The following is a 15430-nucleotide window of genomic DNA, read 5'->3' on the forward strand; positions in this document are numbered from 1 at the left end:
ACATGATAGCCTGGATCCGTCCCCAGTCTCTCTTCTCTCTCTCTCTCTCTCTCTCTCTCTCTCTTTCTCTCTCTCTCCCTCTCTCTCTCTTCATCTATCTATCTCTCTCCCACTCTCTCCCATCCCCCTCCCCTCCCTGTTTGCAAAATCCAATAGCAAATGTTTTGTGTGCACTCACGGTTTGTTGAATAAACGAATGTCTTAGAATGTGGCTTGCTGCTGGAGCTCCTGCGTCACAAGTCCAGGACCTTGCGTTCAGTCCTCAGCATCACAAAAAAAAAAAAAAAAAAAAAAAAAAAAAAAAAAAAAAAAAAACAGAAAAAAAACCTCTTGGGTTGGGAATGTAGAGCAATTCTTAAAGTGTTTGTCTAGCAAGTACCAAACCAGGGGTTACATCCCCTACACCAAATAAACTGATCATGGCAGTACATGCCTATAATTCCAGCATGCTTCAGAGGGAGGGAGAGAGATCAGGAATTCCGGGTTATTTTCAGGAACACAGTAAGTTTAAGTTCAGTGTGTGCTTCATGAGACATTGTCTCAAAGGAAGGAAGGAAGGACAGAAGGAAGGAAAAGAAAGAAAGAAGGAGAGAGAGAGAGAGGGAGAGAGAGAGAGAGAGAGAGAGAGAGAGAGAGAGAGAGAGAGAACAGGCAGGAAGCTAGGCACAGAACTGAAAATGTAGAGCAAAGGGACCATAAGCACTGGAGAGAATCAAGAAAAGAAAGCAAAGGAGGAAAGGGTTAAAGGGCAATTTCCACATTGTTCTTGGGTTTCCAAAGCCTGGGTTCTGTGGCCTGACCACAATTCTTGAGTTTCCTGAACCAAAACACATGCAACTCAGTCTTTTGAAAAATCCTTTTCTGGTTTTAATGAAAACCTATCTTTGCGAATGAAAGATGCCGGGAAAATGGAATCTGCTTTAGGGCAAGTTAGCTCCCAACCGTCCTGGACCACCTTACTTAATCAAATATTGCATGGTTTCAGAAAACCAAAGCCTCCAGAGCCAGCGAAAGAAAAAGGGTATCAAGTCAGGAGCAGGGGGAGTTCGGAGACCCCAGGGGCACACAAAGCCCGAGCAGATCTCCAGAGAAACAGCAGCCCAAGTCTTCTAGGTTAAGAACTGCCATAAGGGCCTCCTAACCTACTTAGGCACACGTTCTAGCCCATGCTTCCGCAAGGCTCACACTCCTTGTACAAAATTCTATCTTTTCCTCACACGCAACAAACTGCATCGCCTCCCTGAATCCCCAGTAACAAAATGTGGAGGCCCCTGTTTGGGATGACTGTCCATGCCTCTTGGCTCTTAGCTATGGCCAGAAGGTGTGGTCACAGAACTCCTAGGAGAAGATGGGTGGGCTGATGTGCAATGTGTCCACACCTACCATAGCCTCGTAGCCAGGTAGTGACTGCCCAGTCAGACCCGGGGCTTGCTCCACCCCCCTAGCCATTATGAAGACTAGATAGCCCAGCCCCCACAAGCTTGTCTGCACTACTTGTTCCTCACATCTGAATGTAGTAAGTGGGAGCTGAGCTTTTCTTCCCTTTCAGAGCCTGCTGAGTCCATCACTCCCCTCCCCCACCCCTCTAGGTACTTTAAAGCAGCCCTCAGCAGCACTTTCTGCCTTGTATTTAGCAACACCAAGAGCTTTTTTTTTAAAAAAAAAAAGACAAGACATTTAACATTTTAAGGCAAATTCTTCTTTAATTCCCTAATAATAACAAAAATCATTCAAAGCCACTTTACTGCAGGAAAATAAATAACTACACACACACTTAGATCATTTAAGCTAAATGCCTTTTTAACAACATTTCTCAATTAAATGTTCAGCGGAGATAATATTGACTCTGAAGCATTTCATCCAGTTTTGTTTTTGAAAAAAAAAAGCAGTGGAATATCAGAAATTAGACCGAAAGTTACCACCGCATGAGACGCTTGCCCGAAAGGGCAGACTATGGGTCAAAGCCACATCTCGCTGGATTTGCTGGCATTTAACGAGATGCAAAATGTCAGCACGGATAATGGCCTGTTCAACGCAAATATGAACAAGAGAAGACAATGTCGGTGTGCAACTGGAGTTTCTGCCAGAGAAGGCCTTTCTGGCTGCAGCCGGGGAACTTGTCTTCTTGTTCATGTGAACCCTGTTCCCTGGGGGTGAGCATAGAGCGCTCATTCTTAATGGAAGAGAAGGCTGACCTGGGGGCCAGGAAGCAAGACTGCACTGTCCTAAGGCATGAGCTCAGCCTATTCTGGCCCAGGCTATCCTCGCCCTACTCTTTGGAAGCCTAAGGAGTCTTCCATATATAATCAGAGACCACTGGCACGTAGCAATATTATTTTTTGGTAAGGCAGAAAAATAAGCCAATATTTTATATCTTTCTTTTCCCCCTCCCTTCCTCCATGCTAACTAGTTGTTTGTAATAACTTAAATCCTCACGTTTACTGTCCGTGTTCTTACTCTTCTTGGACAGTGTCTATTCAGACAGATTTTTCTGCTGGTCTCTTCCCTGACTTTACCACAGTCCCTGATATTGCCCTGGTATTGGAAGCTCACCCATGAGTGACTTTGTCAAGGTAACAGATTGATACTCTCTTCGATTTTCATAGCCTTGACTCCTGGGGTCCCCGAAGGACGACTTTTGTGGAAATCCTGGTGTTCCACAATCCCAAACATGTGCCCCTGTCCTCCGAGGTGGCACTTCGGTGAATCCACAGCAGCATCCATGTCTCAGTCAGGTGGCCTCAGAAACCTGATGTTCTGGGGACCCTGAGAAAGGACTGACTGGATCAGCTAGTTCAATAGGATTTCCCTCCACCAGTGCGGAAGACAGAACTTTTGAAGCTTGCATTCTCTGCCTAGGAGCCAATGAAATCAGTAGCTACATTCCCTGCTGGGGCTTAAGTTTTAGAATAAAGTCTTTCTTCCCTCAAGAAATCCTTGGAGTGATGGTTGGTGACTCCTCAAGTTGCAGTCCGAATGCTAATCTATGGAAAGCTGGTAGGATCCAAGGGCTGCTGGGAAGCTGACCCCACCAGTGAGAGCATTGGCTGGTACCATCACTTTCATATTTAAACAGAGACATTAACAAGGTTAACAAAGGTACTTAACAAGGTTAATTCTGTCAAGACCAGGAAGAAGATAGAAAAAGGAAATATTTTCAATAAGACAGACCCTTGGTTCTCTTGTTACTGGTATCAGGATGTTCCCATCTTTATGGTGCCTCTAAAGAGAACTTTTTGTTCCTTTAACTATGGTTAAATCTACGGCAATGGCTGTCTGGGCCTAAGTCACATACATATAGTCTGACCACTAACTAGGCCATGGAAATGTTTGGATTCCTGGTGGGGAGTAGGGGAGCCTGAGACACAGATTTAAGTACAATTAATTTATACAGGAAGTGATTTCAGAAGATGTCAGTAGGAAGTGAGGACATCAAGCCAGGAAAGGGGTACACAAATCAAAGAGAGGCCACAGAGTTGCGAACATGCCATAATTGTAGATATATGTCTACATCCCAGCATGTCCTCCCTTCACTATCCAGAGGCGGTACATACATATGCACATTGACATGTTCAGGGTGGTGAATGCCAGGCATTTACAGGTTGGGCATAACAGCATGCTACCATAAATGTTTGGTATTTCACCTACTCAAAGTGGCAGGTAATAACTAGCTCATATATAGTACAGTGCTCAGATACTGGTGAAACAAAGTATAAGACAAATGGGTGCTGATGGTGGAACTTACAAAATAATCCCACACTTGTTCAAGAATTACGTATAATAAAGGGTTATTTATTTATTTCGGGGAGACTTACAGATGACTGTCCTAGATCACAGTCCTCTGCACAAACAGGGAACAGGAACAGAGTCTAGCAGTCAGAAGTGAGAGGCAGAAGCAAGAGGGGACCTGGTGGAACAGAAACCTTGGTCAACAAATGCCACCTACATGGACAACTGCATCCACATAAAGCCTGAGAAAGTTTGGGAAGTAATTCTAGACAGAAAAGAACAGAGTTAAGCATGGCTTATTGATAGCAGCACTTTCTTGGGTGGGCCATATCATTTAGTAAATTAAAGACTCATATGGTCAGAAAAAGAGAACTATATAGCAAAGATAGATTCAGACAAAAGAAATCTCTAAATGGTTTACAGTGTATATAAAAATATATGTAGGCTTGAAAGAGAAAAGAAAAAGGATAAAGTCCTTAAAGTAAAGAAGAGAGTAGTTGGGTGTGGTGGCACACACCTTTAATCCCAGTACTTAGGAGGTAAAGGCAGGCAGATCTCTGTCAGTTCAAGGACAGCATGGTCTACAGAGTGAGATCCAGGACAGCCAAAGATACACAGAGAAATCCTGTCTCAAAAAGTCAAAAATTAAAAGTAAAAAAATTTAGAGTTTAAAATAAAGCCATGTAAAGATGAAAAATATACAGAGAGTCTGTATACTATATGTTATTATGTCTTTGAATTGTTTGATGGCTGAGGAAGGATAAAAAGCTGCTAAAAGGTATTTTATTATAAATGCTGCTGGATTAATCTAACATATATATTTTGAAAATGTCTTGACTTCAAAATTTAGGCCAAAGGGTATGTTACTTTAGAGAAGAGATTTTGGTTTTGTTTCCACAGGAAATTAAAGGCTGTGGATTCATTCTGGGCTAAGAAAAATCAGGTTTGATCAAGGAAGACCCTCAAAGAATCTCCAATAGGAGCAGAAGGTCCAGATGATCCAACATTTCAGAGAACCTCTGTTGGAGTTTCCTCTGAGTTCTGCATCCAAAACAGTTTTAAGACTGCTGGCTGGGATGATCAAGCCTCACAGAATTTTCCAGTCAGGACTTGACCATAATCTTAAATTTTCTTTAGGTCCCCATAAAATTGTCAGTGCTCCCAGTCAGCAGGAAGTATCCTGAAAAACTATGCCCACATTCCCAAAAACATAGATTATGGATGTTTGCCTTTCTTTAAAATGTTGGTTACAAGTTGTTATGGATAATGGTCAGGAGAAAAGCTAACCAAAGGAGATTAGATTGAGAGTTCTTGTTTTCAAAAAAAAAAAAAGGAATGTGTGTGTGCTGAGGGGCTATGGTCTGTACCCTGACAATTATATTTTAATAAAACGCTGATTGGCCAGTAGCCAGGCAGGAAGTATAGGTGGGGCAACCAGGCAGGAAGTAAAGGTGGGGCAATGAGAACAGGAGAATTCTGGGAAGAGCAAAGACTCAGTCTGCAGTCGTCACCCAGACACAGAGGAAGCAAGACGTGACTGATTCGCTAAAAAAGGTACCAAGCCACATGGCTAGTAGGGACAGAATTATGGGCTAATATAAGTTATAAGAGTTAAGAAGAAGCCTGAGCTAATAGGCCAACCAATTTATGATTAATGTAGACTACTGTGCATTTCTTTGGGACTGAATAACTATGGGACCTGGTGGGACAGATACCTTTTTCATTATTTGCCAAACCCTTCTGTTTCTTCCTCTGCAATCTCCCCAGGGAGACATCTTCACTCTTTACCTTTGTGAACTGGCTCTTACTAATTGACCCAGGATGGCACATGACCCACACTGGGCCTATCCAAATTCTCTCTCCAGAGTACCTGAAAGCTAGAAATGAATTGAGTTTTCTCAAGTGACCTAGAATTTAAGATGTAAGGTTGGGGAGCTCTAGATGGTTTATCCCTGTAGCATAATTAATAAAAACCCAGAGACAGATACTGGGGTTCAACCTGGAGGTCAGAAAAGCAAAACAGCCAGCCACTGGCTCTTACCTCTACTTCAGTCCAAAATGGTGATCCTGCCTTTAGGAATCTCAGAATGAGACTGTGTGAGAGCTGTCTTCTCCTATCTTATATTCCTCTTTAGGGCTAGGATTAAAGGCATGTACCACTGCCACCCAGTTTCTATGGCAAACTAATGTGGTTACTGGGATTAAAGGTGTGTGCCACCACTGCCTGGTCTGTAAGGCTGACCAGTGGGGCTGTTTTACTCTCTGATCTTCAGGCAAGCGTTATTTATTAAAAACACAAAGGAAATGCCACTACAAATCCCACCACATGGGAGGATGCCTGAGTGAAAAGACAGGAAATGAGAGAAGCCCAGTAATCTCTCTGCTCACCCCACTGCCCCGCTTTCCAAGGATCTCACCATCTAAGGGCTTGTTCTCACCAAAGTTTACAACCCAGAGGATCTTGATTAATACAGGAAGTGGGAGAGGGAGTGGGCTGATTAGCTCAGCATGAGGCCTTCAGCAGTGGGATCCCTGCCCCCACGATGAGTTGACAGGTCACATGCAGGAAGCATGCAGAAGTAGTCTGTCAAGAAACAAGGGGGGGGGGGGCTGGAGAGATGGCTCAGCGGTTAAGAGCACTGCCTGCTCTTCCAAAGGTCCTGAGTTCAATTCCCAGCAACCACATGGTGGCTCTTAACCATCTGTAATGAGGTCTGGTGTCCTCTTCTGGCCTGCAGACATACACAGAGACAGAATATTGTATACATAATAAATAAATAGATAAATAAATAAATATTTTAAAAAAGGAAACAAGGGGGGCAGATATGGATAGAGGAGTAATTCTGGCCATGCCTCCCTTCTGAGATGAGATAGTCCTTCTGAGTTCCCCAAGTTGAAGCAAAACGCAAGGCCTTTGTGTCCATAGTTGTCCAGTCTTTGGATTCAGGCTGACACAGGAAGACAGCAGATTTCCACTAGGCAGCTGTTCTCAGTGGAGACATGCAGCAGCTTTGGCCTTTCTGCAAGTACCCTCTCCGCAGCCGAGAATCCCAGTCCTCTGGTGTTACAAGGAAACCTTGCGCGTCACAGCACCTGCCGCACTGCCCTTAAGGATTCTCTCACGGATATGCCACCTCACCTTGCTCATAGCAGCCTTTGACTTAGCCAGGAATGGAGACAGATGTCTGTAATCTTGGCACTTAGGAGGCTGAGACGGAGGACCAAGAGTTTTAGGACAGCCTAGGCTACACCATCAGACCTTGTTTCAAAATAATAGTAGCTATCAAGGCAACAGTGACAGGAGGGCCAGTGATTTGTGTTCTATTTGTATTATCTTTATTCGTTCCTCCTTGAGACTAAAATTGCATCTCATTTCACAGACAAAAGATGGAGTTTAGCAAGTTAAGGAACCAGCTCAAAATTACCAAGCTAGTAAGTGGCAGAGTCAAGATGCAAAAGCTTAACTTCCAAGCACAGGGAGAGTGGCTAGAGCCTCTGCTAGAACTGGACCTGGTGAAGCCATGAGCCACCCAGGGAGAAAGATTTAGGGTAGCAATCACGCTTAAGAACCTACCTCTGAATGGTCCAGGCCTGATATGAGTACATCCTTAACATTGTGTCCTGGGTACCTGCTCGCCTGACCAAAGCCCTATAGCCATGCTCGGCTATGGAATCAATGGCATTGGTAAGGTCAAGGATCCTTAGCAGAGGAGCACTGGCCTGGAGAGATGTTCAGTAAGCCTCACCAGGTTCTGCCCCTAAGTCTCATTTCTAGATTTTTCCATGGCTGACTAGCCTCTTTCATTTTACTGTCTGTTATGGTTTGTACCAGAAATGTCCCCTAAAGGTCCGTGTGTTGAACACACTTGATCCCCATCTGGTGGCACTAATTTGGAAGGTACTAGGAACTTTTACGAGGTGATCTGTGCTGGAGGAAGAGAGTCACTGGGGATGTGACTTTGGAAGTTATCCCTGGCCACCAGGTTCATTTCTTTCATATCTCTTTCTTTTCTTCCCCATCTGTCCTCCCATCCCATCCCATCTCCACCTTTTCTTTCCCCATTCCTTCCTTCCCTCTTCCTCTACCCTGTTATCTTCCTCTTCCTCTCCCTCTCTCCTGTCTACCATGAAGTAAAGATACCATTCCCTCACGCCCTGCTCTGACCAAATGTTCAGGGCCAAGCAAGCATGCACCGAGCCTGTTGAAATTGTGTGACACAAGAAGTTTTTCCCCTTTTAAGTTCTTCCCTGAAGTATTTTGGTCACAGCTAAGCAAAAGTAACTAGTACAAATACAGCGCGAAACAAAAGATTTGATTTGTTAATTAAGCATTTCTTAACTTTCAATCATGTTCCAGGCCTGAATTCCAGGGCACACAGCCATTCAGTTTAGAGTTGCATTTTGGAGCTCCTTCACTCGTAGACTGACCAAACTCATCACTGGGTGGAATTCGGCCCTGGATATAAGCAATCAAGTCCATTTTGTTTCTACTGGGCCTGGTCGACTGTGAGGACAGTCCTTAGTAACAGTTTGCTGGGGCAGGGACCTACACAATTGCTTCTTGTTGTTTCCTCTGGGCTTAACATGACCACCTCAAAGCCATTTTGGAGTAGAGATGTTTTGGACTAGTAACCATGGCAACTAATTGAGCAAAACAATACAGAAGTAGCTAGGTCTGTGGCACAGGTAATGAAGCTATTGGTATTCCAGGCATTGCTCCCTCCTGTTTCCCCCAGCTGTAAGCGAGATATACGAGAAGATTTAGGAAGTGCAAGATTAAGTGGGAGGGAGACTCCCTGATGCAGCTTCAATGAGGTTGTCGTCTGTGAAGGGATGGGGCTTGGCAGTGGTGCTGCTGTCTTGGGGTCACTCACACTTCTGTAAGTGACCCTTGCCTGTATTCTGCAACTAAGTGCAATAAACTCATTGACTGACCAAGTTGGGCTTTGGTGTAGTGGTTATTTCGCTGTTCTCTGTGCTCTATCTGTGGTGAAAAGACATCTGTACACAGCTCCTCAGAAAAACATCACAAAGACCTCTACAGATGGACAGCTCTGACAGGTCCTTCACAGCCGGGGAAGAACTGGTAGATTTCTTCAGTTCTCCTGACATACATAACCCACTGAGTCCTCCCTGGCAGGCCTGTCTGCTGAGGCGCGACCGGCTCCAGACACAACACGGTGGCCTGCTCCAGCTCTCAGTGGCCTAGGGCACTCAAGACTCATTTCTTGAATGAAGATTAACCCGCTGTCTCTGAAGTTTAGCTCAGGTGAATCCATAGGCCCAGCTGGGGTGAACACCCTGCCAGGTTTCCATCTACTTTCAACAGATGGAAGGGCATGCCTGCTCTTTGGGGAGAAGCTGCAAGGATTTAATGAAATGTTGCTGTAGTTGGAGGCTGTCTAATGTCTTTCTGTACCATCAATTCTGCACGTTGTACCAACTCAGCAAGCTGGTATGAGTTTAGGCTACTGACATGGACCCTGGAAAAAGAAAGTGGGCTTAGCAAGGAAGGAATGTCAAAGAGTCCCAGCAGAGTCATAACCTTGGCATCAGTACCTCCATGGACGTGACTGGGATGAAGGACAGCTAAGGTATATGTTTCTCGCCTCCAGTGTCTGTGTCACAGGGTTGAATGGCATCCTGGAGCTACCCAACGCTCTCCTGTGCCATCTTGTGTTTCTCCTTGACATCAGACATCCCTCAAAGCACAGTTGGCATAGAGAAACCAAAAGGATTCAGAATTGGAAAATGGGAGCGTGAATTCAGCTTGACTATTTCTGACAGTGACTCAGTGTTTCTCATAGAACTTTCCATCGAGTTTTATGATTTCATGACATTGAAAGGAGGGTTGATAAGATGGCTCGGTGTGTAAAAGCACCCACTGCACAGCCTTGATGGCTTGAGTTTGGACCTGAGAGAACCCACACAAAACAGCCAGATGTGCTGGTGTGTAGCTTTAATACCAACACTGATACCGAAAGGTGACAACTGGAGACAGAATTGTCTGCAGGCTTGAAGGCCAGCTAGTCTGAAGACGGCAGCATGTTAGAAACAAGATAGCCTGCCTCAGAAGATGGAAAGAGAGAAACAATTCCTGAACTTGACCTCTGATCTTCACATGCTGTGGCAACGTGCATGCAAACACACACACACACACACACACACACACACTAATAATAAAACTAAAGATAGTGACAGTTAATTGTTACCACTAATAACTATGCTGTGCAACAAACAAACCCCAAACTCAGTAGCACACAATGACGGGCATTTCCTCACTCCTCCATCTGCAAACTGAACAGGCTGCTTCTGTGCTCTGCGTCGTATTCTAGGGCCTAACACAGAGACAAAGCAGCCCCTGATGTGGGCTCTTCTTGTTGAGGATGGAAAAGCACAAAGGAGCAAATGATATTATGTAGTGTCTGGTTGGTCTAGATTTGAAACGGACACACTGTTATCTGCGCACAGTTCATCAGTTTCGGAAACCTGTCCCATGGTCAATGGAACAAAGAAGTTTACCCTTCCCATGGAGCTTTAGAATGAGGAAGCAGATTTGTTGTGTGGTAATTTAATCTGTTGCATGGGGAAGCTGTTCTATAGTTAGAATAGTTGAGGAAATGCTTGGTGGAGGGAAGGTGAAGAGCTGGGGGTACTTCTCAGTGGTAGAGCACTGCTTAGCAGGTCTGAGCTCTAGGTTCCACCCCTAACATGGAAAAAGAAATTAAAAATTTAAAACGTCAAAAAGGGTTGAGGTACTCGAGATTGGAGACAGCTGCCAATTTTATGACTGAACCAGGACCCGGAGGTTTTTTGCTCACATGTCCATTCTGAATCTCACGCTGAGTGTTCTGCATATGACGTGTGCTGGCATTCTTTCTACTGTGTCAGTGGTGTTCTATAGAACCCACTTCAAGATCATTTGCTGTTGATCATAAGCAAGTGCCCTAACCTCTCTGAGCGCCGGAGGTCTGGATCATGCGAACAGAAACAATGAGAATGAATCTCCAAGGGTTGTTTGTCACAGAAGTAGGGCGCACACAATGGAATATTGTAGGTGAATAGAGACACCCAGGCATCCCCACTAGTCAGAAAGAGAGTTCCCTCAGCGGGAAGCAAGCCAGACCCAGGCTACTAGGGAACCACATTGTGGACCGACCAGGCAATGAAACAGATGTAAGTAAGAAAGGGAAAGCTCCCTTCACTCAGAGTATTGCCACAAAGTGCAGATCTCAGACTCTAAGAAATCTCAACGGATTGCAATGCTAGGATGCATTTCTCTGCTAGAACATGTTGGCACTCAAGCAGAAATTGGAATGGCTGGAGATTGGCAGTGGTGTTTTGAAGAAGGCTCATGCAGGACGGCTGTCTGGACTGGCCCCTCACACGAACAACTGCTTGGCTTTTAGGACAGAGAGTAGTGGCTCCTAGCAATCCAAGAGCAGAAGGCTTTGGGGGCAGGAAGCCATGAGTTCTTTAGAGCCAGGAACCTGGAGAGACCGCCTGTTTTGTGCTCAGAACCTTGCCTTTCGCTGGCACTTTCCAGCAGTCCATTTGTTTCTGTCTTGCCCTACACAAACCAATGGGAGGCCTGGTCCTCTTTGCCTTTGTCTTGCCAGAAAACAGGATCATTCCCTCCCTGGGCCTCCACAATGAAACACCACACCGGAGTCATTAGCATAAGGACATAGAGGCCAGAGCAAAGTTCAGGGAGATCTTGATTCTTCTCAGGTGTGTGCGCGGAGGCCCTATTCCCTGGAGCCATCTGCTTCCTCTTAGTCGCACACGTGGTTTTTATTTCTGAGGGAAAAAAGAGTCCAGGTGCTGTCCTCTGAATTTCGCTCCACTCTGCCTGGGCAAGATCCTAATTACCTAGGTCTGTAGGAGTTGCCAGGAAAGGGACAACAACTTCCAGCATCCTCTGCAGCCATAGCAACAAATACAAAGGGCTTGTTATTACACAGTGGTTCCTCTTCTGTCCCAAACATGGCAACTTCTGTCCTCTGTGCTCCTCCAGCTTGTGTCTCCTTTCTTTCCTACACTGGGTGCATCTCCAAGTTGATTATTTTCAAAACACCCCCATTCCTATACCTTCAGATAGAAGGATCCTATGTTAGTTACTTTTTCCTGTTGTTGAGACAAAATGCCTACCATAAGTGACTTAAAGAAGGGTTTGCTGGGCCTCCCAGTTTGAGAGTACAGTCCATCATGGTGGGAAAGGCATGGTGGTGGCAGGAGCACGAGACAGCTGCTCACGGTGCATTTACAGTCAGGAAACAGAGTTGAATGCTGGGGTTCAGCTTGCTCTCTCCTTCTTACCCTGTCCTGGCCCCCAGCCCACAAAATGGTGACAACTGCACTTGGAGTTAGTCAGCCCACATCAATTGGTCAAATCTAGAAAGTTCCTCATGCAGAGGCCTGCCTCCTAGAGGAGTCTAGATCCTGTTGAGTTGACACCCAGTGTTAACTGCCAAGTATCCTCACCCTGAATCCTCAAGAACTTTTCTCTGATATTTAAAATGGTGTGCCCTAGGAAGAGAGGTCTCTAGGCAACAAAGACAGCCAAATATATTGTCCTTGGGTTTTGTTTTGAGACATTTTTAGGACTTGTAGACACTACATCTATTCCTTTGGGGCAAATCTTGGAGGGAAGTAAAATGCTGGGAATGTATGAGTGTATCCTCCAAATGAAAAGATCTCATTATGAAAAAAAAATGTTACAATAATGTATGTATCTAGTGGAAGGAAATATTGAGTAATAGGTAACTTATTCAGGCTATTTTGGTCTTCCAGTGATGGTAAAGTAGTAGCCTGTTCTTCTATATTCTAGCGAAGTCACCACAGCCTTAGCAAAGACATTTAGGACTTAAGGTCCCAGCTCTGCTGCTTTTTGCCCAGTAACCTTGAGCAAGCTATTTAATCCCTTATCCCTCAATTTCCTCCTGCATCTTGTGTTAAAATCCAATAGGCTCGTGTGATGTCGGAAGGTCATCTGTCTATGTGTTACTTTCATTGGTTAATAAAGAAACTGCCCTGGCCTTTTGATAGGCTAGCCCTTAGGTGGGTGGAAGAGACCAAACAGAATTCTGGGAGGAAGAAAGCCGAGTCAGGCAGACGCCATGCTTCTCCTACCCAAGATGGACGGTGGTTAGACTCATGCTGGTAAGCCACAATCAAGTGGCAATACACATTAATAGAAATGGGTTAATCAAGATGTGAGAGTTAGCCAGTAAGAGGCTAGAGCTAATGGGCCAGGCAGTGTTTAAATGAATTCAATTTGTGTGTTGTTCTTTCAGGTGTAAAGCTAACCATGCAGGAGCCGGGTGGGACAAAAAGCAGGCCTGCTGGATTTCTCACTACACTCATGTGTGATAGTCAGCTCTCCATTGCATGACAAAACACCTGAAGTAATGGATTTAAAAATTAGAAAGGCTTGTTTTGCCTCCCAGTTTTATAGGTTTCTATCTTTGGTCTGGTGTGGGAGGTCCTTCTGTCTATGTGCTGCTTTTATTGGTTAATGAATAAAGAAACTGACTTGGCCCATAGCAAGGTAGAACTTAGTTAGGCAGGGAAAACTAATCTGAATGCTGGGAGGAAGAAGGCGGAGTCAGAGAGAAGCCATAGAGCCACCACTGGAGACAGACACACTGAAACTTTACTGATAGGCCACGACCTCATGGTGATGCACAGATTAATGGAGATGGGTTAAATTAAGATGTAAGAGTTAGCTAATAAGAAGCTAGAGCTAATGGGCCAAGCAGTGATTTAAATAATATAGTTTCTGTGTGGTTATTTCAGGGCTGAGCAGTCAGGAACAAACAAATGGCTCCCCTTACAACAGTGGTCACTTGCCCCTGTTGCCATGGAGTCTGCATTGAGGCAGCATCATGGCGGTAGCATGTAGCAGAGGCAGTTCATTTATGTCTTTATCATTCCGGAAGTGAAAAAACAAAAGAAAGAGGCCAGGGTCCATATATCCTCTGAGTGCACTTTCCAAATGACCCAAATACCTCCTACAAGGTCCTACCCTTCAGAGGTTCCGTCACTGTCCAGTAGTTCTTCAGACTGGGGACCGAGCCTTTGACACACAGGCCTTTGGGGGACCATTAGGGTAGAAACTATAGCACGCACCACTTTGTGCTGTGGTTGTGACACTTGAATGAGACAGGATTTGACCAGCTCTTGCAGCAGTGCCTCCTGGTACAGGTAAGCACCAAGCGTCTGGGAAATTAAGCTTTCAAGAGGAAAGCTACCAGGGTTATGGTGATGACTCAGTCCGAAAACTGCCTGCTTCATAAACGTAATGACCTAAGTTTGGGTCTCCAGCACCCATGTAAAAAGCTAGGGATGCTGGCATATAGCTAATTCAGTGCTGATGGGGTAAAAACAATTTGATTCCAGGATCTTCTTGGCCAGCCAGCCTGGATGAATCGGTGCACTTCAGGTTCAGGGAGAGACCCTGTCTTGAAAAATAATGTGGAGAATGACCAAGGAAGACATCCAGCATTAACTGATAGCACCTGGACACACGTGCACATGTGTGAATGCATACCACACACACATATGCACATGAACATACACACACACATGGGTGTCCTGAGAAAATGTGTCTGCACTCAGGGAGGCAAAGGAAGCACTCACCTGCCCTGATGTTTTTTGGTGTTCATGGACCCCACCCACCTCCCTCTTCTCTCTTCTCTACGTGTTTACTGACATAAAAATGCCTTTTCATGGGGCCTTTTACATATTCCACTCCCTTCTTCTAAAAGGGAAAAGAAAAACAAAGCAAAATACACACAGTTCCACAAAAGACAGCAGGAGCTTTGCCTAACAACAGAAAATGTAATGCCCAAAGACTGAATCTCTAAGTGTAGAATTTGTCACTCCTAGTGAGAGGACTGCGTGGCGGGACAGAGTTGACAGGCTGGTCAAGAGAGGAGAGGAGAGAGGACCAATCAAAAATCTAAAAGTTACCTAATGGACCTACCTGAAATGCCTACCCCACAGAACACAAGAAAATGTGCTTCCCCAGAGCAAACGCACTCTGAATGGAAACCCACGCATGCCCTGGACTGATTCTTCCAATTATGGAAAAGGCCCCCAAACCTCCTCTGATTGGCACACCACAAAAGCTGCATCCCCGCAATAATGATGATGATAATGGCATCGGTAATGGCCGCGATGCAGCTGTTACTCAGCCTCCTGCATCCTCAGAGCCTCCCGGGGATTGGTGGTGTGCTAAGAATAGTCCTAGCACCAGAATGAACTGCACAAGGTGGGACCCTGCCTGCCAAGCAGACTGCTAAGGGTAGGGGGTGAGAGGGAAGAGGCACGAAACCAGGCCCTTGGGGGATGGGGTGTCTGAGAATCCTGGTGTTTGGGCTGTCAAGCCCTGGAATATGGACCAGGCAGAAACTGTGGTCCTCTGACCAAGACTATTATCCAAGCTTGCCTGGGTCTTGACTCCTCGTGCCCATTACCACTCAGATCTGAGAGAGAAATCAGCCACATAGCAGGGAAAGTGTTACACTGTCAAGGTGGGATCAGCAAAGAACGATGGAAAATATCACAGAAGCCTGGTTGAAGATGATCTCAGATAGATAGATGATAGATAGATAGATGATAGATAGATGATAGATAGATAGATAGATAGATAGATGATAGATAGATAGATGATAGATAGATAGATAGATGATAGATA

The sequence above is a fragment of the Microtus ochrogaster genome, chromosome 10 (genome assembly GCF_000317375.1).
Source record: "Microtus ochrogaster isolate Prairie Vole_2 chromosome 10, MicOch1.0, whole genome shotgun sequence".
NCBI classification, from domain to species: Eukaryota; Metazoa; Chordata; class Mammalia; order Rodentia; family Cricetidae; genus Microtus; species Microtus ochrogaster.